The sequence below is a fragment of the Schistocerca gregaria genome, chromosome 2, assembly GCF_023897955.1.
Source record: "Schistocerca gregaria isolate iqSchGreg1 chromosome 2, iqSchGreg1.2, whole genome shotgun sequence".
Classification (NCBI taxonomy): Eukaryota; Metazoa; Arthropoda; class Insecta; order Orthoptera; family Acrididae; genus Schistocerca; species Schistocerca gregaria.
This window is the reverse complement of record NC_064921.1, coordinates 1,020,188,112-1,020,216,006: the sequence shown is the minus strand read 5'-3', so window position 1 is coordinate 1,020,216,006 and position 27,895 is coordinate 1,020,188,112. Positions and strand designations below refer to the sequence as shown.

General features: G+C 43.7%; 1 protein-coding gene across 3 annotated transcripts in view; it reads right to left on the bottom strand.

Moving 5' to 3' along the window:
- Positions 1-27,895, bottom strand: part of LOC126335514 (protein yellow-like) — a 383,768-nt gene that overhangs the window by 118,259 nt on the left and 237,614 nt on the right. The window contains exon 1 of one of the 3 annotated variants that reach the window (XM_049998869.1): positions 1,977-2,071. The exons of the other annotated variants lie outside the window; for them this stretch is intronic. The gene's annotated coding sequence lies outside the window, so the exon portion shown is untranslated. Of the gene's footprint in view, positions 1-1,976; positions 2,072-27,895 lie in introns of those variants that run through there. 3 annotated transcript variants of the gene reach the window in all.

The window sequence follows — 27,895 nt, the reverse complement described above, 5'->3', positions numbered from 1 at the left end:
TTCATATCTGTAGTAGGTCGGTGGTCATAATGTTCTGGCTGATCAGTGTAATTGTTTTCTGATAGGTTTGTTTATGCAATATGGCGAAAACAGTGGCACGTATAGGCGATGAAAATCGTTTTGCAATTAGCTTGTACCCATAAGATTTCTCACTTAGCTACCCTCGTGTGACATATTAGCCTATTGTTAAGGCAGGCATGTAGTTTGATGTCATAGGTAGCTCACGAGCGACGCACGTCCCAACGACAGAAATACTTTATATTTACAGCAGTTGAAATGGCTGTGTACACCTTAGATTTATGAAAGCACTATCACGAACGTAGATTTCGTGTTAATGATATTGCATTTATGTTACGCTTGTCTGCAGACGCCAGTGGTAAGAAAGGTTACGATTCGAACTGATCAACTCTTCTCGAGTTCGTAGACTTCCACGGCGGGTGTCATTTCAGATGAAATAATTTTGGGTATTGGTGTGCGTCATTTTCTGTCGAAACATTGGAAATTTAGTTGTTTCAGTAGCTCTCACAAACACTCCAATACTCAAAATTATTTTATTCAGAACCGTTCTCGAGATTCCTGTAGCTCAGGTAGTAAACCGACGGAAGGTCGTTTGACTACAGTCGACGATGTGTCACTGAAATGAGCCTTCAAGTAACTAAGAATAAATATCCAGAGTGGTGTAAGGTGGAATGCCCACAAAACCTAGCCCTGGGCAATCAAATGCCAGACACTAATTTTTTGGAAAAGTCATGACGAAGTGTAGTTCTCGCAGATCAGAAGCTGTTCACGAAACTCTAGTTTGACCAAGTAGTCTTCGTCTGGCTGTGAGCCTTACCAAGTATCGTTCACGGAAGAGGTAGAGCAGAGTTAAAGAGGAACTGTTTCAGAGTGACAGCCGCGCAGAGATATTCAACAAATGCAGGGGCACAGACTTTAAGAAAGACTTGCGCTTCACAGAGAAGTTTACTGTTGAAATTCCGAGGGTCGACGTTCAAAAATCAGCCAAGAAATAGACTGCTTCCTCTAATACGTGTCTCGCGTAGTGACTACGACGATAAAAATGAATGGTTTATTAGGTAGCTGCACTACGAAGTTGTTCACTGTCGATGGCGTGAACTATCGTCGAAGAAAGCGCTGAAAGACTCGACAAAATTCCACTAGAAATGGAAGGCTTTTTTTTAATGTGGTAAATTTTAATATAATGCCTGTAGCGAAGAGAAGAAAAAAAAACAGATAGTATCAGATTACGTTAGTGGTGAATCACACCGCGTAAACATTTAGGAGTAATAGTAAGAAGCGATATGAAAAGAGAGGATCATAGAAAACCAGCTTTATGGAGGGCTTCGATTTGATGGAAGGGTTGTGGGAAAATTACCGTGATGTGGTTGCTGTCGCTAGTGGAGCGCCTGAGGGAGCGTGGCAATGCCGTTCTTCCATTGCACCACTCAAAATCTATCCGCAATGCTTTGTATCGCTGTTAAAGTTTCTCTATCACTGCCGGGGAAGAAAAAACGACACAGAACCGATGGAAGAATACAGCGCATGCTGACGATGTTTGCACTGTCGAATTTTTTTTTTTTTTTTTTTTTTTTTTTTGAAGAAGTTGTCGTAACTGTGTAACGGAAACCATGGGGACATTATACGCTCAGAAAATATCTGTAAATAGCCTCCGAAATTTTGTCGGTGCAGGTAAGGAACCAGAAAATTACGGCAAAATTCATATAGAGGGAAACCGACAGGCATCCCCGCTTAGCGTCGCTTATGGAACGGAAAATGGTTGAAGGAGGGAGGGGAGGGAGGCGGTGATAGTGATACACTACAGGTAAGTACCATCTGCTAGATAGCCGTGAAGTAATGACTGAACGCCGTGCTATTGATGGCCGTCGCACGAAGAGAAACCGTCAGAGAGTTACACGGGATTCAGCCAGTTGACGCAGACTGTAGGTGTCGGAGCCAGCACTGTGGCGGGTACTCACCGGAGGCGCTGTGGTGTGCGGACGAGGAGAGCAGCGGCCGCTTCTGGCTGCAGTGCGTCCGCTAGCAGGGTCTCCGCTGGAGTGTAGCGCTCCGCCGGCCTGTGCCGCGCTATATACCGACGCTGCGAACCGGTCGCTTCTCCGCGGGCTGCGCCCATGACGCACGCCAGCCCCCGCTGACCTCACGCCGTGGATACGCCTTCCACACACCGCCGCGCACACCCCAAATTTCGCCGCGGCGGAACATACGTCCAGCCAGTCACGTCGTACAAACTTATTGTGCAACACAGTTCGTATCTTTACAGCGCGGAAGAGCTGTATCAAATGTGGATGAAAAGGTCGCGCACAGAACAACTTTTAGGGAGAGGGAGGGTCTTGGTGCCCGGTTCCTATTTCATCCGGGATAAAAAATGTTTGGTTTAGCCTAGACCAGCGGCCATTTGTATTGCCATTCGACCAACTGTCTTACTATACCTATAACTATATGAAGCAAGGTTTGAACGACGAACCGGAACTGACGCCCACGCCAATTCTGCGAATAGATTGATTCTTTTTGGAAAAGGCTTAAATTGCGCTGAAATCAATGCTCAGCTAATGGCACCATTTTTATGTGCACCGCTCGGATTTCTGTGCAAAGGCAGTCATCCTTAAATAATCCCGGCACTTGAGCGAGACTGATGGTTCAAATTTGGTCCACCTGTGTATGGGATCTTTGTCTCTGGTAAGTTTTGACCATCTGAAAAAAAATCTTACTTCATTACGATTTCACGTGCAATGCAGAAAATTCTAATAGTTGCCCGCGTCGGTAACAAAAAGCAAAATTGGAACGGTACTGGTTCTTGTTGACGGCGCCATTTGAAAGGCGTCACTCGAGGATAGTAAGACATGCCACACGTAAGCGAGCAGATGCAACGACAAGCTACAGCGGAACTTGACCAGGTAGTAACAAGACAACAGCGCCGAGGATCATTTAGTAATCGCGAAAGCGTTACGGAGATGATAGATAAACTCCAGTGGAAGACTCTGCAGCAGAGATGCTCAGTAGCTCGGTACGGGCTTTTGTTAAAGTTTCGAGAACATACCGAAGAGTCAAGCAGTATATTGCTCCCTCCTACGTATATCTCGCGAAGAGACCATGAGGATAAAATCAGAGAGATTAGAGCCCACACAGAAGCATACCGACAATCCTTCTTTCCACGTACAATACGAGACTGGAATAGAAGGGAGAACCGATAGAGGTACTCAGGGTACCCTCCGCCACACACCGTCAAGTGGCCTGCGGAGTATGGATGTAGACGTAGATGTAGAAAACCGCTGTTCCACCCTCAGGAGAAAACATCGCAAAAAGGTCCACAGTGCTATACCAAACGTAAGCAAACACGCATCTGAGGAATGGTTGGTGTGTTTACCTGTGCACATGAAGCCTGTTACTTTGTTGTCTGCCATTGTATCTATGACATAATTTGCTCGCGAAGCTACTGAGTCTTTCACAATGCATACGACATGATTTTAATTCATGGCGAGTGTCGTCAAACTGTTCGAAAGCGGTATGATTGTATGCTGAAAGCTATCCTGATCGAAAGCGGTATGATTGTATGCTGAAAGCTATCCTGATCGAAAGCGGTATGATTGTATGCTGAAAGCTATCCTGATCGTTCTAAGCCCTCACGATCTCTCTGTGTAATTAATATAAAGAAAAACATTCGAGAAACTGAAAATGTTAAGAATGAAATACGCTTAGGAAAAAGAATAGTAACTGACATGGGAAACCCAAATCAAAATTTATCAGCGGTAAGTCACTACCCATACGTCACTATGAGGCAGCTAGAATGTGTGACCGGCGTCAGCCTAAGAAGTGTTCTGTGATCACTGCATCCCAGCATATTTCATCCTTTCTGTAGTTCACTCCCTCAACAGCTCCATGGCAGTGACTCTCTAAATCTGTTTCAGTTTTACGAATGGTGTCTGCGAAAACTGCAAAGTGATTCAGCGTTTCTACGCAAGGCTTTGCTTGCAGATGGAGCACTCTCACAAACGAAGACAACGTAATCTTCGTAGACTGAACTACGGTCAGTTGAAAATCCTATCTGGCTGGGAAATGTGGATAAAAAACGATGACCGTGTCTGAACCTGTGAAGCGGGCTCTGCAAGGATCGCATCATTAGTTCCATTTTTATTGATGTGACAAATCAGCGTAAAGTAGCTACAGTTCATAATAGATAGGCTGTCACAGTTATAGGTAAACATCTTACTGGGGACATGGCACTCCATGTGGTACCTGCAAGACTGATGACCCAACTATCCTACGCAAGTAATTACAATCCTTGTTAACGTATGCCTCGAGAGAGCCGGATAGACAAAATGGCCTGCATTGTCACCTTTGGACTCTTATTAGCGGTATAACTTAAAACGAGAGATCTACAAGGACACAGTGATAACTCTCAAACACACGAAAGTTGGTGTAGCAAGGGCCTGTGTGGTGATAATTCCAAATAAAGAACTTCAGCAGGCTGTATATTCTGTCCGCAATCACCTTACATCATGTTCCTCCGCCCAAGGTTCATTTTGAGCACTAGATATGACAATCATAATAAAATAACACAGTACCCGTTCATTAGTTACATGCATACTTATCTTTGGTATAGTATGGCAGATAATTGTGGACTCTTCTCCTGATAGCGGGAGAACAGTTTACGGCTATGTTACCTTGTTACTATTTGATTAAATTTCGCATATTTTACGTCGTTTTCCTCTTTGAAAGCTGTTTCAATTGTCATAGTAAAAAGTGTGTAGTTTCATTCAAAGAAGTCGATCTCAGAGTTCGGCACCTATCTACATCGACATCTACATCTACATGGATACTCTGCAAATCACATTTAAGTGCCTGGCAGAGGGTTCATTGAACCACCTTCACAACTCTGATTATTCCAATCCCGTACAGCGCGCGGAAAGAATGAAAACCTATATCTTTCTGTACGAGCTCTGATTTCCCTTATTTTATCGTAGTGATTGTTCCTTCCTATGTATTCCTGCCCAAATCCTGTATCATTTCTGTGACACTCTCTCCCACATTTCGCGAGAATACAAAACGTGCTGCCTTTCTTTCAACTTTTTCGATGTACTCCGTCAGTCCTATATGGTGAGGATCCCACACCGCGCAGCAGTATTCTAAAGGAGGATGGACAAGCGCAGTGCAGGCAGTCTCCTTAGTACGTCTGTTACGTTTTCTAAGTGTCCTGATAATAAAACGCAGCCTTTGGTTAGCCTTCCCCACAACATTTTCTATGTGTTCCTTCCAATTTAAGTTGTTCGTAATTGTAATACCTAGGTATTTAGTTGAATTTACGGCTTTTTGATTAGACTGATTTATCGTGTAACCGAAGTTTAATGAGTTCCTTTTAGCACTGTTGTAGATGTCATCACACTTTTCGTTATACAGGGTCAACTGGCACTTTTCGCACCATTCAGATATTTCTTCTAAATCGTTTTGCAGTTTGTTTTGATGTTGTGATGACTTTATTAGTCGATAAACGACAGCGTCATCTGCAAACAACCTAAAAGGGCTTCTTAGTTTGTCTCTCAAATAGTTTATATAGATAAGGAAGAGATGGTTCAAAAGGCTCTGAGCACTATGCGACTTAACTTTTGAGGTCATCAGTCGCCTACAAATTAGAACTAATTAAACCTAACTAACTAACTAACCTAAGGGCATCACACGTCCATGCCCGAGGCAGGATTCGAACCTGCTACCGTAGGGGTCGCTCGGTTCCAGACTGTAGCGCCTAGAGCCGCACGGCCACTCCGGCCGGCAGATAAGGAACAGCAAAGGGCCTACAACACTATCTTGGGAACGCCTGAAATCACTTTTGTTTTACTTTATGACTGTTGATTGTATGTCCATAGACACTTTTCTTCGAGGTAATTCGTAATGTTCGGACACTATATGTGTTCTGAAATCCTGCTACATATCGACGTTAACGATATGGGCCTGTAATTTAGTGGATTACTCATATTTTTAAACTCATATCTACAAACATTACATTTATTCGTGTTGTATGTACTGCATTTTTGGTGGCTTGACCCCGCGCCCCCACCTTCAGTAGCTCACTCTTTGCCGTGCTCTGCGTCGGGCGCTCGTTGCCATTTGTGGAATTCGTGTTAACTATTGTGATCTGAATCCGACAAGGCTGGGAGCTGCTTGACAACCTGTACAAAAGACCGACTGACCGAAGGCGTCACAGCGAGTCGCCTGGCAGTAACGGGTGGACAACAACAACTAGAGAACGACAAACAGTGGATATGGCACCACAGAATAACAGGTCCAGCAAGTAACCCAAGAGGGAAGCATGACGAGGAGAACACGACAAGTGCCACAGAGTGATTTTCCCGAAATTTCGCTCAGTTTAAGAGAGGTCAAAATAAGCGAACAGGGGCCTCAGGTTATCAGCAGACATTCGACTGTTCCTGAGAAAACGACGATCAGAGTTTTCGGGGTACTTTAAAAATGCTCAAATGTGTGTGAATTCCTAAGGGACCAACCTGCGGAGGTAATCGGTCCCTAGACTTACACATTACTTAAACTAACTTATGCTAATAACGACACACATACCAACGCCCGAGGGAGAACTAGAAACTAAGGGCAGGGGGGACCGCGCAATCCGTGATATGGTGCCTCAAACCACGCGGCCACTCCACGCTGCTCGGGGTACTTAATGTGCATTTTCGCAAAAAATGGTTCAAACGGCTCTGAGCACTATGGGATTTAACACCTGAGGTCATCAGTCCCTTAGAACTTAGAACTAATTAAACCTAACTAACCTAAGAAACTCCCTGGCAGATTAAAGCTGTGTGCCAGACCGAGACTCGAACTCCGGACCTTTGCCTTTCGCGGATCGGAAAGTAGGAGACGAGGTACTGGCAGAAGTAAAGCTGTGAGGACGGGGCGTGAGTTGTGCTTGGGTAGCTCAGATAGTAGAGCACTTGCCCGCAAAAGCCACTGCAAAGTGAAAATATCATTCTAACTAACCTAAGGACATCACACACATCCATGTCCGAGACAGGATTCGAAACTGCGGCCATAGCGGTCGCGCGGTTCGAGACTGAAGTGCCTACAACCGCTCGGCCACAGCGGGCAGCGCCTTTTAGCTAGTAAGCAGTTCAGCCGGAACGGTGACACAAGGGTTAGTGTTGCGGCGTCACTCTTTTGCGTCTCGTGTACGAAATACCATTATCATTTTTATTTTTGTTTCTCATTTATCTGCCCATGTCTGTAGAAGATTACTACAGAAATGTTTTCCTACGTTTACTGACACAATGCTGTTCTTATTGATCTACTAGTTGTATATTTGGAGAATGATTTTTTTTTAAATAGATGAATAGAATAATTGTTTGAAATTGTTTTCCGTGAATTTCTTGTAGTGTACCTTGATTCATAATCAGTTGCTAGCGCCAGTCTTCGTAAAAACGATCCGTGACGGATGGTGTGCCGCGAAATTATTGCTGACGCGTGAGACTCATATGAAACAAGCTCGCTGTTGCAAACCCACCTGTAACCGATGCTCCTGGTGTTTGGAATTTCTGTTTCGAATGTTTATACAATCAGTATCGTCCAGTGGAATGCACAAATTTTTCTGAAGAATAAACATAATAAAATATAAGGATTGAGAATTGGTATCAGAATGAAATACGAGGGTTGTCCAGAAAGTAAGTTCCGATCGGTCACGAAATGGACTCCAGAGTGAAAACCAGCTTTGCACAGATGTGTTGCGTAGTGTCTGTAGTATGATCGTCGATCGCATCAAGACGCTCTTTTCGATTGTGAGCGTACTGTGAGAGAGTAAAGGTGCCTAGAACAACGATGTCTCCGCCAAGTAGGAGGGCCCGCTGAGAGGCTTCGCCTTAATGAATGCAGCCCACCTAACACAACTGCCACGCACTTCCTTCTTCATACCAATTCTCAGCCGCACTCTGCAGGGGTAGTGAATACGCTCCTGCAACATTTTCGATGGGAAGCCCTAATTGGCTCTTCCTGAGTATCATCTCTTTCACATTAAATGCTGGATACGAAGACAGCACTTGGGCGCAGGCGACACGCTATAGACCAGCCTAGAGAATTATCGGAAAGGACAAGCGGCTGCCTTCTATGACGATGGTATTGGAAATTTGGTATAACGCTCCGACAAAAGTCTAAGTCGGAGCGGGGACTATGTAGAGCTGTATCTTCAAAGTGTAGCTAACTCTTGCAAATAAACTGTTTCTGATTTTCACTGTGGTTTGCATTTAGCACTGATCGGAACTTTCTGGAGAACCTTCGTATAAGAAAAAGAGAATTTAAAAAGATTGTAACCTCTGAAAATACCACACGCACATATAATAAATGTATTGTGAAACCTATCTGAAATTATACAATTAATACAATGCCCTTGTATCCACTAACTTGATGAGGAATATTCGTGTAGTAACCTGGAAATATGGCTGGATAAACGAAAACAATAAAAACAATAATCTGTTTTCCAACATAGGACGCAAAAGTGAGAGGCTGTGACCTAGCCAGTGTGCCCCAGGTAGGCTGATATCAGCGTACGCTAAAACGCTTCTAAATTTCGATGACAACTTTTACAGTCATTTTCTGAGAAACGGATAAGCCGAGACACGTGTTCGCTTATTTTGACTTCCCTTCTACTGAACTAAGCTTCTGGGAAGTAGGGTTACGCCACTTGCCGTGTTCTCCTCGTGAGACGCAGCGAATTCGGAACCAAGACAACGATGTGTAGCGATATCAGTACAACAGCACAGAGAAATCACGACTGACTGCCGAGTCAAGCGAGCATCGTCCCTAGCGGAAATTGCGCTGTACTGGCAGTGCAACGTTTCCCGAGTGGTTCTTGCCTACTATTACCGTGATGTTGTTTATTTATCTGCCTCGTGTCTGAACGTGTCTACATGGAGTCAGGAATTAGGTTTGACTGGGAGGTGAGCTTCTTGTGGGTGCCCTGCCTGTCAAGCAGGGCCAAGGGCCGCTTGTAACGGTCGGTAACGTTGTCCGCTTCGAGGCGACGGATCAAAGGGCTTTTGGAAGTTCAGGTCTTCTTGTAAAATTTCATTGCGTGCTATTTAAATCTCCAAAGCGAGAGTTTCTCAGAAACTGCATCGCAGAGGAACGCCGCTGGGAATTCCACGGGACATGTTATATCCGTTATACTTGTTTTGGAGACGTTAAAGTTTGATGAGATGAGTTTTCGCAGTTGTTCCCCAGACGGGGTAGGCGTAGTTCATTATCTGCCGGAAGTAAGACCTATAAATCTGAAGGCCACATGTGGTGAAGAGAGCTGAACGCTGATTGATGAGCGGATAAAGGGCGCCCACTATGCTCGTCATCATAAAAAAATGGATCAAATGGCTCTGAGCACTATGGGACTTAACATCTGAGGTCATCAGTCCCTCAGACTGCATTAGATGAGTATGTGACAAGCAAGATCGTAAGAAATGGAAAAGAGCCACCGTGGTACAACAACCGAGTTAGAAAACTGCTACGGAAGCAAAGGGAACTTCACAGCGAACATAAACATAGCGAAACCCTTGCAGACAAACAAAAATTACACGAAGTGAAATGTAGTTTGAGGAGGGCTATACGAGAGGCGTTCAACGAATTCGCAAGTAAAGTTCTATGTACTGACATGGCAGAAAATCCTAAGAAATTTTGATCTCAAAGCGGTAGGTGGGTCAAAACAAAATGTCCAGACACTCTGAGACCAAAATAGCACTGAAAGAGGGGATGACAGACTAAAGGCCGCAATACTAAATGTCTTTTTCCAAAGCTGTTTCACAGAGTAAGACTGCACTTTACTTCCTTCTCTAGATTGTCGCACAGATGATAAAGTGGTAAATATCGAAATAGACGACAGAGGGATAGAAAAACAATTAAAATCGCTAAAAAGAGGAAAGGCCGCTGCTCCTGATAGGATACCAGTTCGATTTTACACAGAGTACGCGAAGGAATTTGCCCTTCTTCTTGCAGTGGTGTACTGTAGGTCTCTAGAAGAGCGTAGCGTTCCTGAAGATTGGAAAAGGGCACAGGTCATCCCCATTTTCAAGAGGGGACGTCGAACAGATGTGCAGAACTGTAGACCTATATCTCTAACATCGATCAGTTGTAGAATTTTGGAACACGTATTATGTTCGAGTAAAATGACTTTTCTGGACGATCAGCATAGGTTTCGAAAAAGACGATCGTGTGAAACCAAGCTAGCGCTATTCGTCCTCGAGACTCAGAAGGCCATAGATACGGGTTCACAGGCAGATGCCGTGTTTCCTGACTTCCGCAAGGCATTTGATACAGTTCCCCACAGTCGCTTAATGAACAGAGTAAGAGCATAAGGGCCATCAGACCAATTGTGTGATAGGACTGAAGAGTTCCTAGATAACAGAACGCAGCATGTCATTCTCAGTGGAGGGAAGTCTTCCGAAGTAAGAGTGATTTCAGGTGTGCCGCAGGGTAGTGTCGTAGGACCGTTGCTATTCACTATATATATAAATGACATTGTGGATAATATCGGAAGTTCACTGAGGCTTTTTGCGGATGATGCTGTAGTATATCGAGAGGTTGTAACAATAGAAAATTGTACTGAAATGCAGGAGGATCTGCAACGAATTGACGCATGGTGGAGGGAATGGCAATTAAATGTCAATGTAGACAAGTGTAATGTGCGGGGAATGCATAGAAAGAAAGGTCCTTTATCATTTAGCTACAAAATAGCAGGCCAGCAACTGGAAGCAGTTAATTCCATAAATTGTCTAGGAGTACGCATTTTGAGTGATTTAAAATGGAATGATCATATAAAGCCTATCGTCGGTAAAGCAGATGGCAGACAGAGATTCATTGGAAGAATCCTAAGGAAATGCAATCCTAAAACAAAATTAGTAGGTTACAGTACACTTGTTTAGCCACTGCTTGAATACTGCTCACCGGTGTGTGATCTGTACCAGATAGAGTTGATAGAAGAGATAGAGAATACGCAACGGAGAGGAGCGCGCTTCGTTACAGGATCATTTAGTAATCGCGAAAGAGTTACGGAGATGACAAATAAACTCCAGTGGAAGAATCTGCAAGAGACACGCTCAGTAGCTCGGTACTGGCTTTTGTTGAAGTTACGGGAGCATACCTTCACTGAGGAGTCAAGCAGGTTATTGCTCTCTCCTGCGTATATCTCGCGAAGAGACCATGAGGATCAAATCAGAGAGATTAGAGTCCACACAGAGGCATACCGACAATCTTTCTTTCCACGAACAATACGAGACTAGAATAGAAGGAAGAACCGATAGAGGTACTCAAGGTTACCTCCGCCACACACCGTCAGGTGGATTGCGGAGTATGGATGTAGATGTAGACCTTTTTATTAAATACTTTGTTGTTGTTGTCTTCAGTCCTGAGACTGGTTTGATGCAGCTCTCCATGCAACTCTATCCTGTGCAAGCTTCTATATCTCCCAGTACCTACTGCAACCTACATCCTTCTGAATCTGCTTAGTGTATTCATCTCTTGGTCTCCCTCTACGATTTGTGCCCTCCACGCTGCCCTCCAATGCTAAATTTGTGATCCCTTGATGCCTCAAAACATGTCCTACCAACCGATGCCTTGTTCTAGTCAAGGTGTGCCACAAACTTCTCTTCTCCCCAATCCTATTAAATACCTCCTCATTAGTTACGTGATCTATCCACCTTATCTTCAGCATTCTTCTGTAGCGCCACATTTCGAAAGCTTCTATTCTCTTCTTGTCCAAACTAGTTATCGTCCATGTTTCACTTCCATATATGGCTACACTCCAAACAAATACTTTCAGAAACGACTTCCTGATACATAAATCTATATTCGATGTTAACAAATTTCTCTTCTTCAGAAAAGCTTTCCTTGCCATTGCCAGTCTACATTTTATATCCTCTCTACTTCGACCATCATCAGTTATTTTACTTCCTAAATAGCAAAACTCCTTTACTACTTTAAGGGTGTAATTTCCTAATTTAATTCCCTCAGCATTTCATTTGACTACATTCCACTATCTTATATCCTCCTTTCAAGACACTGTCCATTCCATTCAACTGCTCTTCCAAGTCCTTTGCCCTCTCTGACAGAATTACAATGTCATCAGCGAACCTCAAAGGTTTTACTTCTTTTATTTCTTTTTGCCTGCTTCACTTACTGCATTTTTATATTTTCTCGTTTCATCAATTAAATTCAATATTTCTTCTGTTACCCTAGGCTTTCTAGCTGCCCTCGTCTTTTTACCTACTTTATCATCTGCTGCCTTCACTACTTCATCCCTCAGAGATACCCATTCTTCTTCTACAGTGTTTCTTTCCCCCATTCCTGCCAATTGTTCCCTTATTCTCTCCTTGAAACTGTACAACCTCTAGTTCTTTCAGCTTATCCAGATCCCATGTCCTTAAATTCGCACCTTTTTGCTGTTTCTGCAGTTTTAATCTACAGGTCATAACCAATAGATTGTGGTCAGAGTCCACATCTGCTCCTGGAAATGTCTTAGAATTTAAAACCTGGTTTCTAAATCTCTGTCTTACCATTATATAATCTATCTGATACCTCTTAGTTTCTCCAGGATTCTTCCATGTATACAACCTTCTTTTATGATTCGTGAACCACGTGTTAGCTATGATTAAGTTATGCTCTGTGCTACATTCTACCAGACGGCTTCCTCTTTCATTTCTTAGCCCCAATCCATAATCACCTACTATGTTTTCTTCTCTCCCTTTTCCTACTGACGAATTCCAGTCACCCATGACTATTAAATTTTCGTCTCTCTTCACTACCTCAATAATTTCTTTTATCTCATTGTACAGTTCTTCAATTTCTTCGTCATCTGCAGAGATAGTTGGCATATAAACTTGTACTACTGTAGTAGGCATGGGCTTTGTGTCTATCTTGGCCACAATAATGTGTTCACTATGCTGTTTATAGTAGCTTACCCGCACTCCTATTTTTTATTCATTATTAAACCTACTCCTGCCTTACCCCTATTTGATTTTGTATTTATAACCCTGTATTCACCTGACCAAAAGTCTTGTTCCTCCTGCCACCGAACTTCACTAATTCCTACTATGTCTAACTTTAACCTATCCATTTCCATTTTTAAATTTTCTAACCTACCTGCCCGATTAAGGGATCTGACATTCCACGCTCCGATCTGTAGAACGCCAGTTTTCTTTCTCCTGATAACGACATCCTCCTGAGTAGTCCCCACCCGGAGATCCGAATGGGGGACTATTTTACCTCCGGAATATTTTACCCAAGAGGACGCCATCATCATTTAATCATACAGTAAAGCTGCATGTCCTCGGGAAAAATTATGGCTGTAGTTTCCCCTTGCTTTCAGCCGTTCGCAGTACCAGCACAGCAAGGCCGTTTTGGTTAATGTTTCAAGGCCAGATCAGTCAATCATCCAGACTGTTGCCCCTGCAACTACTGAAAAGGCTGCTGCCCCTCTTCAGGAACCACATGTTTGTCTGGCTTCTCAACAGATACCCCTCCGTTGTGGTTGTACCTACGGTACGGCCATCTGTATCGCTGAGACACGCAAGCCTCCCCACCAACGGTAAGGTCCATGGTTCATGGGGGGATTAAATTCTTTATTCACAAATAATTTGAAATATACACTATAACCCACCATCTTATATGATTAGTGGGTCCTTTTATGATACAAATTATTATAATTGCAGCTAGTTTACACGTTAACAACTGAACTACAGCCAGTATAGATTTATTGTGGACAGCTATATTACTATTAATACTGTATGATAGCTACTAAGGTCTAATGACTACCGCCTTCAGCGTCACAGGTGTGCCAGCAAGGTTATAAACGTACCACACAGCCTTGCCCATCGAGCTAACCCCGATGAGCGTGCCGCTGACACTAGGCAGACCAAGGATGTTTAATAGCTGCAGGTACTTATTTTAATTTCCTAATTCTAAGTCCTACAAACTAAGTTCTAGTCCATATCATGTTTAGTGCATGTCAAGATTCTGTCCTATTGTACCCCGCTCCCCTGGTCCTGTACGTGGCGGATTCCAACTTAGAACTACTTAAACCTAACTAACCTAAGAACATCACACACATCCATACTAGATCAGTAAGACTCCGGTGGCGTGTCGGCTTAGCCGGCCGGTGTGGCCGTGCGGTTCTAGGCGCTTCAGTCTGGATCCGCGTGACCGCTACGGTCCTGCCTCGGGCATGGAAGTGTGTGCTGTCCTTAGGTTAGTTCTAAGTAGTTCTAAGTTCTAGGAGACTGATGACCTCAGATGTTAAGTCCCATAGTGCTCAGAGCCATTTGAACCATTTTTTGAACATTTGAGCTGCCAGCTATTTATCGGGTTGAGCCCCTTGCTTGCGATCGGCCCATTCCGCATCGGAGCACTGCGCTAGCCACGCAGAGTGAACAACACCTCTCCGTGCCGCGTAAGCAGTTCGCTAAACAGGCGGCTATACAGGCGAACAGAATTAAGTCTTGCCCTCGGTGTTTTTCACGGCACAAACGCCACGACTGCCCCTCCCGACAAGCTCAGTGTTACAGTTGTGATAGAAAAGGACATGTACAATCCGTATGTTTGCAACGGAACGAACATAAGTATTCGGCCCTCTCACAAAAATCTAATCACAAGGCCAATGTCATTAATGCAGTATATTCCAAGTATGCAATTAGCAAGCTTATAGTTTCGACAGTGATACTTCAGTTAAAGAAACTTTTTGTGCATTTACTTCTTTGTGGGAAACGTGTGAAATTTCAATTGGACACGGGCGGGTGCCTCTGTCACATTACTGAATCGTCACACATATGAACTGTTCGACTCCCCATGCCTGTCTAAAACTAGCACGCAACTGATGGCTTATAACGGACAAGATATTCCCTTTCCCGGAACATGTACTTTGCATGCCATGTATCGCCGCATACGCAAACAGTGACTTTCACTGCGCTACAATCACACGAGTGTGAGAGCGTATTTGGTCTTGATTCTTTTGATTTGTTTGGATTTAACATTCAGGACAACGTGTCCGCAACAGCATTCCATGCAAAAGACTGCCGCTAGCTTGCTAAAGAAATTCCTGGAACTCGTTTCTGAAGGTTTAGGCGAGGCTAACAATTTTGTTGCACATTTTACTCTGAAAGACAATGCTCAGCCGAAGTTTTGCCGGGCCAGAACTTTTCCCATTGTATTACGGGACAAAGTCGCGGCTGAACTTAAAGAATTGCAAGACAACGGAGTTATTGCACCCATATCAGCTAGTCAGTGGGCTTGTCCACTGGTTTCGCTCCCGAAACCTTCCGGGCGGATTCACCTCTGTTTTGACTTTAAGTCTACGGTCAACCCACAAACTGTCATTGATACTTATCCATAGCCACGCCCAGAGGATCTCATGGACAAATTAGGCGCTGGACGCTACTTTTCAAAAACTGATTTGCGCGACGCGTATCTTTAAATACCGCTCGATGAAGAGTCTCAAAAAGTGTGTGTAGTGAATATTCACTTGGGCTTGTTTAAATATTTGCGTTTGCCTTTTGACAATGCTTCCGCACCCGCCATTTTCCAGTGGTATTTGGAACAGCTGACTGCACAAGTACCAAACCGTTCAAACTATTTGCACGATATTGTTGTAGCACGTCGTACACCTAAAGAACATATTGCTAATTTACGTGTTTTGTTTCGTGTGTTATCTGTTGCAGGACCAAATTGTAGACTGGACAAGTGTGATTTTCATTAAACCATAGTTGCAGTATCTTGGTCATGTCATAAACAATTAAGGTGTACATCCTCTACAGTCGCATTTGTTAGCCACTCGAGACTTGCCGGTTCCTCGCAATGTCACAGAATTACAGTCAGTCTTAGGTTAAATGAACTATTATATTCGGTTCATACTGAATGCTGCACACATCGCAGCTCCATGCATTCCCTGCGTCGCAAGGAATGCACTTTCACGTCTTCCTATTGGCCCTGATACAGATTTTGACGCTTCCGCTGCATTTTGTTGTCACATCGATGCTCAGGATTCTGAAGTGCTACAGTCTTTTCCTCTGAACTATAAGAAAATGGCACAGGCCACGGAGGCCGATCTAGATTTGAACATTTTGCTCAAATACATTCGCACATCTCGGCCTGCCTCACTGAATAGCTTAAAGAACTCTGTAGTGCGCTGATACTTTGCACGTCCGCATAGCTTCGCAGTGCGGAAAGTTCTAATTCTTGTTCAAAATGACTGTGGACAGTCACGTGCGTTGACCCCTAAAACTTTGGAAAAAGAAGTGTTGCAGTTACTCCACCAAGGAGACTGGGGGATTGTTCGTACGCAACAGTTAGCGCATCGACACTGTAATTGGCAGGGTGTGGACGCCCAAGTAGAACAGATGGCGTTACAGTGTCCCGCCCGTGCGGAAAATCAGTCCTCTCCGCCACAAAAATTCTCTGCTTGGCCTAAGTCGCAATCACCACGGCAACGTGTGCACATAGACGTTGCGGGACCTTTTTGTAACAACCGTTGGTTGATTGTGTTTGACACGTATAGCAACTTCCCTTTTGCTATGCCAATGAACTCGACAACGTTACATAGCACAATTCAGGTGTTGTCTATTTATTGCCTCGAAGGTTTACCTGAAGTAACAGTTCAGACAACGGACCACAGTTCACGTCAAATGTATCTGAAACACTCTGTGAACGCAGTGGCATATAGCGTCTAAACAGTACACCGTTCTGTTGTGGTTGGCAGGAGAGCCAACTGTGTTCGTAAAGGAGGCCGAAATGCACGCGTTTTAGCTCACGCAGGCTGGCGTGAGGTCTGGAACATGACAAGGGAATTAGAATTGAGAAAAACGGACGTATCTGGTGGAATACTTAACTTTAATCCATTAATGGAGAACGTCGCTCTTTATGGTATATGATTCACAATATCAATAGTACGGATACTGGCGCCTTGCTAGGTCGTAGCAAAAGACGTAGCTGAAGGCTATGCTAACTATCGTCTCGGCAAATGAGAGCGTAAGTAGGCAGTGAACCATCGCTAGCAAAGTCGGCTGTACAACTGGGGGCGAGTGCTAGGGAGTCTCCCTAGACCTGCCGTGTGGCGGCGCTCGGTCTGCAATCACTGATAGTGGCGACACGCGGGTCCGACGTATACTACCGGACCGCGGCCGACCTAGCAAGTGTGGTGTCTGGCGGTGAGACCACACGTTCCATCCACAGTCAAACGGAGAAGCGGAACGTTTTGTCAGAACCTTCAAGCTGCAAATGGCCAAACTTAGCTCCGCACACACAAGGGATCAAGCATTGCAACTGTTTCTCGCCTCATATCGTTCGCACCCACGAGATGGACCATCGCCGGAGGAACTGCTTCACGGCCGCCGTCATCGCACACTGCTCCACCTGATCCACCCTCATGAGCAACCGGAGCCATAGGAAGAGGGCAAGTATCGCTTCGCGCCACATGATATTGTATTTTACAGGGTCTTTAGCGGCAGCAGACGGTGGGCGTGAGGCGAAATCTTCGTCGACTTGGCTCTTGCACGTATCTTCTTTCTGGTCCACATGGTTTGCAGCGCCGCCATGAAAATCAGATTCCCCTCTGTCACGTACACTACGATCTTTCAGTCTCTCTTCCCCCAGATTGATGGGTCCCGAGGACAGCGCGGCCACAGCAGTCGCCAGAGGGTGCCACCACGACACAGCGGGACGATCCCATGGAGACGGAGAATTCGCCTCCTCTGCCTGCTCTCGTCCTACCGACGCAGCTGGACCCGCACACACCGCAGCTGCCGCCGCCTTCTTCATCTGGTTCATGGCAGCAGGAGTTGGACGCGTTCCCTTCTGGTCGTTTTCCGGGGCAAGTTTCCGCCATAGCGCAGGCCAGGTGTGTGTGTGTGGGGGGGGGGGGGGGGAGGGGGTGTACTGCTGGAAGCTTGACGTCCCCTTGTAACGCCGGAAATGCATTTCCATTTATTTCCATCTATTGTACTATAGATTTTTCCTTATTTTGTTACCTGAAGACATGACATTTCTGTGTCTTTGTATATTGTAATTGTTTTAGTGTATATATATATATATATATATATATATATATATATATATATAATTGGTTTGTTTGGTAAATAATATTTGTATTTTTACGCTGGGTCTTGCCTAGGGAAAACTACGCTTACAAACGAATACATCGATAGATCGAGTGGAGAACCAACGTGTTTAGGATCTTTGGTAGTGTTAACTGAGTCTGGCTGGAGTAGGGCGGTGGAGCAGGTGTGCTGTGTGACGCTCCCGCGAGTTGCCACGCTTCCGGGGTTTGGCAGCATGCAATTGCCCTCGACTTGCTATGTCGCGGACGGGAAGCATCAGCTGGCGCACACCAAGAGCCCGTTCGCCTGGTGACCGTGTCGAGAAGAAGGCGCGCCAACATCCAGCTTCTGCAACAGCGACGGCCGACAATGAGTGAGTGTCGCCACCTCCTCGATGGTCGACTTCAAACCTTCAATCAACCAACAAGGAAGACTGGAAGCAGGTAAAGTTTTAGAACTGTATGGCAGACCTCAGCTTTTCAAATTGTTCCATTAGCATCACTAAAATACAGCAACTTAACATGAACCTTTGTTGCTCATTGTCCTAATTGCATTACCAAGCAGGGTCCCTTTTCCGAAATGAACTCGAGTGTCGAAATTCAAACGCCAGCATTAAAGTAATATCATTCGATTTCACTGCTTTAATTTCAAAGTTCAATTAAGGTATTCATAGCTGGCTACAATATTTAGATTACACAAGCACAAATTAAGAGTGCGAGTTTTGTAACCATATTTTAGCTTACCTGTGACTGTAGCTCAGCGTGGTACGTACTAAATTTTACTATTGTTAATCAGAATAATTTAATTCAAGTTCAAAGTTAAATCTCTTATTTTTAAATTGCGTAGATTCAAGTAGCTTTTGAAATGATTGCTGAGGTAGCCCAAGACTAACCTTATTTTATTGAATTTTGTAGTGCTTCACAAAACAAAGTTCACTATTAATTTGTCACTAAATTAACCTTCAAGTTTCTGGCTTTATTAATTCTTCTGCTAAATTAAGTAAGAGTGTAGCGAAATTTATTACTTCCGACAAACATTCAGTTTTCACACAACACGTGTCAACCTTCAGTTGCCACGCTTTTAGTGCTAATTATATGTGCATTAATCTTTCATTTTCAGTTAGTATAGTAGTTGTCCATAGGACTGGCGACTGTAATTTTCCCCAAATCTCAAATACCTAATTAACGCCAATTAATTGTTAACGTAACGACCGCACATTTACTTTCTTGATTAATTTTACCCTTTTCTCAACATTAATTTCCACCAATTTCATTTTCATTTTCCCTTTCATAGATGTAACCCTTTCCTCCCTCTTTACCGACAAATTAACTTCCGTCACGATTGATTTTCCCAAATTTCCATTAGGTGCACGCGGTTTAATTTTTCACTGTCATTAAGGTCGATAAGTAAGGGGGAGGTTACACCCTGCAGCCACAGCTTCCGGCCCGACGTTGCGCCCACATACCTGGATTCTACGCCGTGGTCGCATTCCCTACATCACCACGGTCCGTCCGGAATGTTCTGGCGTAACCGCAAGCGCCGGAACGAACAGGAAGAACGTAAAACGAGAGAAGGTGGTGAGGCGACGTCAGCCAATAGCCCGCTCACAAGGACAGCGGCGCGACTAAAGTGACCTCAGCAAGAAGTGAATATAGGTGCCGCTCCTGCCAGCCTCGGCTGGACATTAGTGGACAGTATTAGGACGGCGTAGCAGAGGGTGCAACGAGAACAGTTATTAGTGATTCACACCCGTTGCTTGTTTGGACTTTGTCTATAGCCAAGATCATTACTGTTTGCAAGTTACCCATCGTTTGCCACACTTGCTGTATATTCAAATTAAGTATTGTCAAATCTGATTCACTGAAATAAAACTAGTAATGTTATTTGCTTGAATTGTTGTATAGCATTCCAGGGACGCAGCATCCCTTAGGTATCCTATACGAAACGAGTGGGCAAAACCGCACAATGCCCTTCAGGACAACAAATAAACTGTTCCGTTTCCACTTTACGACAACGACTGTACTGTCTTCTGTGTCCATGCCATCAGGAAAAATTACGGCCGTAGTTTCCCCTTGCTTTCAGCCGTTCGCAGTACCAGCACAGCAAGGCCGTTTTGGCTAGAGTTACAAGGCCAGATCAGCCAATCATCCAGACTGTTGCCCCTGTAACAACTGAAAAGGCTGCTGCCCCTCTTCAGGACCCACACGTTTGCCTGGCCTCTCAACAGACACCTCTACGTTGTGGTCACACCTACGGTACGGCTATCTGTATCGTTGAGGCACGCAAGCCTCCCCACCAACAGCAAGGTCCATGGTTCATGCGGGGGAGTGTTCACGTATACCACTGAATCTAAGTGGAAAATTGTATCATTGTACGACACATAGTTCAAGAGACGTTGTGGCATAAACAATGAGATGAGTGACGCACTGACGCTTCAAGCATAATATTTAAATGTATTACTTCGTTGATACTTGTTCTACTCGCAACACATTTTGCGGACAGTATCCACATATGCCCCTGAATCTACATATAAAATTATATCATTCTATACCAGATAGTTCAGGAGATATGGCGTCATATACATTAAGCGCAAGGCCAGACGTTGAGTGGTATGGGCGTTAACGCAAAGCTATAAATAAATACCTAGGCAGCGTCTGGTTTCTCCGCTAATGTATTTAAAACCTAGTATACAAGACGAGACTAGGTGGCGTGCAACTGCAGTACCGGCCATCACCCATGTGCTGTGAAACTGAAAATTTTCATCTTGTTCCAGCTTTGGCGAAACTACAATCATGCTCATAAATTAAGGATAATGCTAATACATGGAGAAAAAACGCACTGGTGGGCGGTTTGCGGGTTTAAATCACCTCGGGGTATGACCATGCGGTGCATTTGACCTGTGGTCGTCGCACGGTGGCGCTGGCAGCAGTCCACATACACAGAGGTGTGTTGGTGGATGTCAGAGTACGGTGCAGCCAGTAAGTGTGCAGACGTTTTCAGATGTGGCTTTGTGTTGAAAATGGCTTAAAGACCACATACTGATGAGGGATAGAATGCTAGGGCGACTGGAGGCTGGTGAAACACAGCGGGTCGTAGCATGGTCCCTCCGTGCGCCAGAAAGTGTGGTCTCAAGATTATGGCAACGATTCCAGCAGACAGGAAACGTGTCCAGGCGCTACAGTACGGGACGTCCAAAGTGTACAACACCACAAGAAGACCGATATCTCACCATCAGTGCCCGCAGAAGGCCACGGAGTACTGCAGGTACCCTCGCTCGGGAACTTACCGCAGCCACTCGAACAGTTGTCTCCGGACACACGACTCAACAGACATGGTTTATTCGCCCGGAGACCTGCAAGGTGCATTCCACTGACCCCTGGTCACAGGAGAGCCCGTAAATCCTGGTGTCAAGAACACAGTACATGGTCATTGGAACAGTTGTCCCAGGTTATATTCACGGACGAGTCCATGTATAGTCTGAACAGTAATTCTCGCCTGATTTTCATCTGGGGTGAACCACCAGGAACCAGATACCATCTCCTTACTGGCCTTGAAAGGGACCTCTATGGAACTCGTGGGCAAGTGCTCTACCATCTGAGCTACCGAAGCACTTGCCCGCGAAAGGCAAAGGTCCAGAGCTGGAGTCTCGGTCGGGTACACAGTTTTAATCTGCCAGGAAGTTTCATATTAGCGCACACTCCGCTGCAGAGTGAAAATCTCATTCTGGAAACATCCCCCAGGCTATGGCTAAGCCATGTCTCCGCAGTATCCTTTCTTTCAGCAGTGCTAGTTCTGCAAGGTTCGCAGGAGAACTTCTGTAAAGTTTGGAAGGTAGGAGACGAGATACTGGCAGAAGTAAAGCTGAGGGCGCCGGTCGTGAGTCGTGCATCGGTAGCTCAGATGGTATAGCACTTGCCCGCGAAAGGCAAATGTCCCGAGTTCGAGTCTCGGTCGGGCACACAGTTTTAATGTGCCAGGAAGTTTCAATATTTTTATTCATTCTTCATTACTAGATGGGCATTCTGTTAGTAAAAGGGTGAATGGCCTTTTAGACCATGATGCACAAATTTTAACACTAATTTTTTTTTGTTTACAAAACAATGTCCTATTTAATTACAAACTATGTAGGAAAGTTAATCCAACAGCAATAGAGAGTTTTTCAAAACTTGTCAAGGAACAAGAGTGGCAAGATGTTTATAGTGGCGATAATATAGATGATAAATACATTGCTTTCCATAACACATTTCTCATTCTCTTTGAGAGTTGCTTTCCATTAGAACATTCTAAACGGGGTACTAGCAGTAATGGATATCCCTGTTGGCTGACTAGTGGGATAAGGATATCATGTGGAACAAAGCAGGAATTATATCAAAATGTTAGAAATAGTCACAATCAAGTTACAGTAGCCCATTACAAACAGTACTGTAAGGTGCTTAAAAATGTTATTAGTAAGGCAAAAAATATGTGGTATGCAAATAGAATAGCTAATTCACAGGATAAAATTAAAACCATATGGTCAGTTGTCCTCCCCCCATGAACCATGGACCTTGCCGTTGGTGGGGAGGCTTGCGTGCCTCAGCGATACAGATGGCCGTACCGTAGGTGCAACCACAACGGAGGGGTATCTGTTGAGAGGCCAGACAAACGTGTGGTTCCTGAAGAGGGGCAGCAGCCTTTTCAGTAGTTGCAGGGGCAACAGTCTGGATGATTGACTGATCTGGCCTTGCAACATTAACCAAAACGGCCTTGCTGTGCTGGTACTGCGAACGGCTGAAAGCAAGGGGAAACTACAGCCGTAATTTTTCCCGAGGACATGCAGCTTTACTGTATGATTAAATGATGATGGCGTCCTCTTGGGTAAAATATTCCGGAGGTAAAATAGTCCCCCATTCGGATCTCCGGGTGGGGGCTACTCAGGAGGACGTCGTTATCAGGAGAAAGAAAACTGGCGTTCTACAGATCGGAGCGTGGAATGTCAGATCCCTTAAACGGGCAGGTAGGTTAGAAAATTTAAAAAGGGAAATGGATAGGTTAAAGTTAGATATAGTAGGAATTACTGAAGTTCGGTGGCAGGAGGAACAAGACTTTTGGTCAGGTGAATACAGGGTTATAAATACAAAATCAAATAGGGGTAAGGCAGGAGTAGGTTTAATAATGAATAAAAAATAGGAGTGCGGGTAAGCTACTACAAACAGCATAGTGAACACATTATTGTGGCCAAGATAGATACGAAGCCCACACCTACTACAGTAGTACAAGTTTATATGCCAACTAGCTCTGCAGATGATGAAGAAATTGAAGAAATGTACGATGAAATAAAAGAAATTATTCAGATAGTGAAGGGAGACGAAAATTTAATAGTAATGGGTGACTGGAATTCGAGTGTAGGAAAAGGGAGAGAAGGAAACATAGTAGGTGAATATGGATTGGGGCTAAGAAATGAAAGAGGAAGCCGCCTAGTAGAATTTTGCACAGAGCACAACTTAATCATAGCTAACACTTGGTTTAAGAATCATGAAAGAAGGTTGTATACGTGGAAGAACCCTGGAGATACTAAAAGGTATCAGATAGATTATATAATGGTAAGACAGAGATTTAGGAACCAGGTTTTAAGTTGTAAGACATTTCCAGGGGCAGATATGGACTCTGACCACAATCTATTGGTTATGACCTGTAGATTAAAACTGAAGAACCTGCAAAAATGTGGGAAATTAAGGAGATGGGACCTGGATAAACTGAAAGAACCAGAGGTTGTACAGAGTTTCAGAGAGAGCATAAGGGAACAATTGACAGGAATAGGGGAAAGAAATACAGTAGAAGAAGAATGGGTAGCTCTGAGGGATGTAGTAGTAAAGGCAGCAGAGGATAAAGTAGGTACAAAGACGAGGGCTGCTAGAAATCCTTGGGTAACAGAAGAAATATTGAATTTAATTGATGAAAGGAGAAAATATAAAAATGCAGTAAATGAAGCAGGCAAAAAGGAATACAAACGTCTCAAAAATGAGATCGACAGGAAGTGCAAAATGGCTAAACAGGGATGGCTAGAGGACAAATGTAAGGATGTAGAAGCTTATCTCACTAGGGGTAAGATAGATACTGCCTACAGGAAAATTAAAGAGACCTTTGGAGAGAAGAGAACCACGTGTATAAATATCAAGAGCTCAGATGGCAGCCCAGTTCTAAGCAAAGAAGGGAAGGCAGAAAGGTGGAAGGAGTATATAGAAGGTTTATACAAGGGCGATGTACTTGAGGACAATATTATGGAAATAGAAGAGGATGTAGATGAAGACGAAATGGGAGATACGATACTGCGTGAAGAGTTTGACAGAGCACTGAAAGACCTGAGTCGAAACAAGGCCCTGGAGTAGACAACATTCCATTAGAACTACTGACGGCCTTGGGAGAGCCAGTCATGACAAACCTCTACCAGCTGGTGAGCAAGATGTATGAGACAGGCGAAATACCCTCAGACTTCAAGAAGAATATAATAATTCCAATCCCAAAGAAAGCAGGTGCTGACAGATGTGAAAATTACCGAACTATCAGTTTAATAAGCCACGGCTGCAAAATACTAACGCGAATTCTTTACAGACGAATGGAAAAACTGGTAGATGCAGTCCTCAGGGAGGATCAGTTTGGATTCCATCGAAATGTTGGAACACGTGAGGCAATACTGACCTTACGACTTATCTTAGAAGAAAGATTAAGAAAAGGCAAACCTACGTTTCTAGCATTTGTAGACTTAGAGAAAGCTTTTGACAATGTTGACTGGAATACTCTTTTTCAAATTCTAAAGGTGGCAGGGGTAAAATACAGGGAGCGAAAGGCTATTTATAATTTGTACAGAAACCAGATGGCAGTAATAAGAGTCGAGGGGCATGAAAGGGAAGCAGTGGTTGGGAAAGGAGTGAGACAGGGTTGTAGCCTCTCCCCGATGTTATTCAATCTGTATATTGAACAAGCAGTAAAGGAAACAAAAGAAAAATTTGGAGTAGGTATTAAAATTCATGGAGACGAAGTAAAAACTTTGAGGTTCGCTGATGACATTGTAATTCTGTCAGAGACGGCAAAGGACTTGGAAGAGCAGTTGAACGGAATGGACCGAGTCTTGAAAGGAGGATATAAGATGAACATTAACAAAAGCAAAACGAGGATAATGGAATGTAGTCAAATTAAATCGGGTGATGCTGAGGGAATTAGATTAGGAAATGAGACACTTAAAGTAGTAAAGGAGTTTTGCTATTTAGGAAGTAAAATAACTGATGATGGTCGAAGTAGAGAGGATATAAAATGTAGACTGGCAATGGCAAGGAAAGCGTTTCTGAAGAAGAGAAATTTGTTAACATCGAATATAGATTTATGTATCAGGAAGTCGTTTCTGAAAGTATTAGTTTGGAGTGTAGCCATGTATGGAAGTGAAACATGGACGATAACTAGTTTGGACAAGAAGAGAATAGAAGCTTTCGAAATGTGGTGCTACAGAAGAATACTGAAGATAAGGTGGATAGATCACGTAACTAATGAGGAGGTATTGAATAGGATTGGGGAGAAGAGAAGTTTGTGGCACAACTTGACTAGAAGAAGGGATCGGTTGGTAGGACATGTTTTGAGGCATCAAGGGATCACAAATTTAGCATTGGAGGGCAGCGTGGAGGGTAAAAATCGTAGAGGGAGACCGAGAGATGAGTACACTAAGCAGATTCGGAAGGATGTAGGTTGCAGTAGGTACTGGGAGATGAAGCTGCTTGCACAGGATAGAGTTGCATGGAGAGCTGCATCAAACCAGTCTCAGGACTGAAGACAACAACAACAACAACATGGTCAGTTGTGGAGGAAGTGTCTGGTCAGCAGCACAAGGTTGATAGTATGAAGTCAGTTTTCAGTAATAATATTCCTGTTACTGATTAATCAGATGTATGTACAGTATTTAGCAATCGTTTTCTGAGCATTGCTGGTGAATTAAATGAACATTTAGTTTGTACAGGAAATCATATAAATTTCTTATCAAATGACTTTCCGAGACTGACGTCTGAAATACTCCTCTGTGATACAGACAAGAGGGAGATTGAGTCAATAATTAAGTCACTGAAGACTAAGGACTCTCATGGTTATGATGAAGTGTCTAGTAGAATATTAAAGTACTGTGCTGCACGTGTCAGCCCTGTATTTAGCCATATTTGTAATTTTTCCTTTAGGAATGGTCAGTTTCCTGAGAGATTAAAGTACTCAGTAGTAAAGCCGCTCTATAAAAAGGGAGAAAGGGATAATGTAGATAATTTAGACCTATTTCTATGCCATCAGTGTTTGCAAAAGTTATCGAAAAGGCTGTGTATGTAAGGTTAATTGATCATTTTATATCACACGATTTGCTATCAAATATACAGTTCGGCTTTATAAGTCGTTTGACAACTGAAAATGCTATATTCTCTTTTCTCTGTGAGGTACTGGATTGCTAAACAAAAAGTTTCGAACGCTTGGTGTATTTTTTGATTTAACAAAGGCATTTGATTGTGTTGATCTCACAATATTGCTCCAGAAGTTGGACCATTACGGAATAAGGGGAGTAGCTCACCTCTTACTTTAGCAACAGGCAGCAAAAGGTCATTATTCACAATGTTGGTAACGGCTGTGATGTGGGATCTGAGTGGGGTACTGTCAAGTGGGGGGTGCCCCAGGGATCAGTGTTGGGGCCGCTCCTGTTCCTTATTTATATAAATGATATGCCCTCTAGTATTATGGGTAGCTCTAAAATATTTCTGTTTGCTGATGACACTAGCTTGGTAGTAAAGGATGTTGTGTGCAACATTGACTCGGTTTCAAGTATTGCAGTATATGACCTCAGTTCATGGCTTGTAGAAAATAAACTAACGTTAGATCACAGTAAGACTCAGTTTTTAGAGTTTCTAACACCCAATTCAACAAAACCTGACGTTTTAATCCCACAGAACGGGCGTATGATTAGTGAAACTGAACAGTTCAAATTCCTAGGTGTTCAGATAGATAGTAAGCTGTCGTGGAAAGCGGACGTTCAGGCTCTTGTTCAAAGACTTAATACTGCCATTTTCACTATTCGAACGGTATCAAAAGTGAGTGATACTTCGATACGTAAATTAGTCTACTTTGCTTATTTTCATTCACTTATGTCGCATGGTATTATGTTTTGAGGTAACTCTTCCCATTCTAGAAGGATATTTTTGGCTCAGAAACGGGCGGTTCGGGCAATAAGTGGTGTGAGTTCACGTACCTCTTGTCGACCCCTGTTCACGAGTCTGGGTATTTTGACATTGGCCTCTCAATATGTATATTCCTTATTGTCGTTCCTTGTTACCAGTATTAGTTTATTTCCAACAATAAGCAGCATTCACTCGGTTAATACTCAGCAGAAATCAAACCTCCATTTGGATCGGACTTCTTAACTCTTGTGCAAAAAGGTGTGCAGTATATTGCTGCATCCATTTTCAATAAACTGCCACTCGAATTCAAAAATCTTAGCAGTAATCCACGCGCTTTCAAATCGAAACTGAAGAGTTTCCTCATGGGTCACTCCTTCTATTCTGTCGAGGATTTCCTTGAAGAATTAAGCTGATTCTCATTGTATTGCTGATAGCTTTTGCTTAAACTTATGGACTGATTTTCTTTCAGGTTCATGAATATTTATTTTTATCTGTTATTACCTTTATGTTGTAAGTTCATGTACTGACACGTTCCATGACCATCGAGATTTGCTCCTCAATTTGGTCCTACGGATCTTGACATGCAAATGAAAATAAAATAAAATATTCTCAGGCGTCTGAAATAGCTTGTCGGGTCTTCAAATG